This window comes from Bombina bombina, chromosome 6, assembly GCF_027579735.1.
Source record: "Bombina bombina isolate aBomBom1 chromosome 6, aBomBom1.pri, whole genome shotgun sequence".
NCBI lineage: Eukaryota > Metazoa > Chordata > Amphibia > Anura > Bombinatoridae > Bombina > Bombina bombina.
The window spans coordinates 151,461,178-151,464,370 of NC_069504.1; positions in this window are offsets into that span (position 1 = coordinate 151,461,178).

The window sequence follows — 3,193 nt, forward strand, 5'->3', positions numbered from 1 at the left end:
GCCTGCGGTCAGGCAGTTGTGTAAAAATGTTGTCCTTCAGGATATTAGACTTCTTGTCTAGGATTGCATCGGTATCGATGCAGAAGATGGTCCTTGAAATTGTCTATTCATTGACCTGTTTCGTTTTCTGGAATATCTCTCTAGGTCCTAGTGTCTCTTGCAGTCGGGTAATCTGCCTTCTTTGGGTCTCCTTTTTAAGGAGTCTTTTTATTTGGGTTCTGCAAGGGGATTCACTACCTTTTTTTCTGGGATCGTACCTCGAGGTCCTAATTGTGGGGCAGTTACTTGGTTCTGCTAACTTTTGGGTCCTTGGCTCTGTTGAAACAGTTTTCGGGTGATGGGATTTTTTTCAGGCTGTGGTGCCCTCAGATTAGGCTGCCTTATTGTTACCCCCCCCCCCCCATTAGCATTCAATGTCCATTATAGCTTGGGTATTGTTTTCCCAAAAGTAATGAATGCAACTGTGGACTCTAGCTGTATTAAGAAGGAAAACATAAATTATGACTTACCAGATAATTTCCTTTCTTTCGATACAGGGAGAGTCTACAGCTCCCGCCCATGCTCTCCGGTGGGCGGCACTAAATTTAAATTGCTTTCTTCTGGCACCTTTTTCATACTGATATTTCTCCTACTGTTCCTTGTTCCCTCGGCAGAATGACTGGGGGATGAGGGAAGTGGGGGGAGGTATTTAAGCCTTTTGCTGGGGTGTCTTTGCTTTCTCCTGGTGGCCAGGTTCTGTATTCCCAAAAGTAATGAATGCAGCTGGTAAGTCATAATTTTTGTTTGTTTTCAAAAGAGCTTTATTGAAATTATTGATTTTTCACAGCAGAATTGAAATATATATGGTATACATCACATGGGTACATGAATATTTGTTGCATAAATCAATCTATATAGTAGACCATATACATATACAGTGCTCACATCATTTTTACAGTTCTAAACCGTTACAAATCTGGGTGTTAAGCTTAATTGTTGTTAAAAGGGGACCCTATAGATCAATTATTGAAACATAAGATAAGGAAAAGTGTTCTTATGTTAAAGGGTACTGTTTAGATCCATTAGTTAGGTTTGAGAGCTGTATTAATTAAACCTCTATCTATACCCCAGCTGAGTAGACCTCTTTTGGATCTTATATCGAATTTTAGTAGTTATAGTATTGGAGTTAACTTGCATGAAACTTAATGAGAATAACAAAAGACAAATAGATAAAACATGGAACAATTAACACAAAGATCTACATTGAGAAAAAAATTAGTTATTATAAAGGATTCACCTATGTACCATTTTATATATGCAAGTGCTTTGTTGTGAAATAACTGTGTACCTATGGAAAAAGTATATATTTAAGGTATGATATCCTTGGCTATATGGTTTGTGTTATTTAAATGTGACTTTAGATATTATAATGTAACTGGGGGCTGCTGATAAAGCAGTGTCATCCTTTTAGGGGTAAGGGAAAAATTGTGCACCTATATATAAAAGATACATTCTACCGTCAAAATTGATTTTACATACATGGCATCTGGATTTTTAGGAGATATATCCTGCTGTCTTCCATTCTGCGGCTATAATGCTACAATAAAGGAGAACTTGTAAACCACTTAAAACATAAACCAAGCTTAAAACTAAACCACATAGTGCCATATAATAGAAATTTTAATTTACCATCAGGGTCTAAGCAGTGTATGTGACGGCATTTGCTAAAAAACATAGTTATATATTATTGTACAAATATGCAATATAATATTACAAAAAGAAGGTATTTTGCTAAATACAATGAGAATGTCAAAATATGAATCCAACGTTGCAGAGTTACAATACTTTAATCATGCTTGCAGATTAAAGGGACACTAAACCCAATTTCTTTTACAAGATATGACGAGTCCACGGATTTCATCCTTACTCGTGGGATTAAACCTCCTGCCAGCAGGAAGTGGCAAAGAGCACCACAACAGAGCTGTATATATAGCTCCTCCCTTCCCCTCCTCCCCCAGTCATTCTCTTTGCCTGTGCAGTAATAGGAAGAGGTAAAGTGAGGTGTTAGTTTAGATTCTTCAATCAATAAGTTTTTTTATTTTAAAATGGTGCCAGTGAGTACTATTTTTCTCAGGGAGAAATCGTCTGTGTATACCTTCCCAAGAGGAGTGGAGACATTTCTTTATTTCTGCCCTGATGTTGATGATCTTAGCAAACGTTATCTAAGATCCATTCTGGTTCCCACAGAGCAGCTGAAGGTAGTATAAAGAAAAATCTTCAGTGTGGAGAACGATGGCATGCTACAAGCAGCATTGAGGTATGTTCAGTCTTTTGTTTTCTGGGGAGACTTGATACATCAGAACAGACTGACAATATCCCTAACTGGGGAGGGGTAAGCAGTATGCACTATAGGAAATGGTGTACCTGGATTCCCTGTTAATTTTTACTATATTACTAAGTGTGGTATATCACTTTAAAAATATTATGTGGGCTGACGCTGGGAGATGCGGCTGGTTTTTATTGCTGTCTTGACACCTTTCAATATGAAGCGCTTTTATTGCGCAGGATGTATTTGTTGTGAACACATGGCTGATCTGATAAGGACCGACATGTTTGGGTTTTCAACTACCCATGCGGGTCTCGGTAGGATAGGAGTTACGCCCACGGTGGGCGGGGCCTATTTTTGCACGCTCAGACACACAGTGCGTGTTCCGGATCGGTAGCAAGATCCTGAGGCTCTGGTGGGGCCTAGCTCTGTTTGGTGATCGTAGTGGACAGAGAGGCTCAGAACGTTGTGTCAGTGTGCCTTGGGGGCAGGTAGGCGCCACAGCAGAGATGTGGCGAGGTGCAGGGGCCAAATTTTGATAATACATCGATATATTTGATAAACCTGACTTACTTTGATATTTTATATATCCTAACAAGTGGTGCAATATATTTAAGCTAATTGGGACACATAGGGACAATTTTTATTGCTGAAATCGTCTTTTGTCTAACAGAAAAATTGTTGTGCTTTTATTATTTATCTTTAAATCTTTTTATTGGCATATTTTTCAAACATGTTATAACATAGCACAAATAAACAGGAGATATGTTAACACATAATAATTATGTATCTTTTACAGTGTATACTCTCCAATATGAGAAAAATAATTTGTCTATTACAGACCTTACATCTTATAATCCTTGTCAAACATATTTTGCCGATATTTGT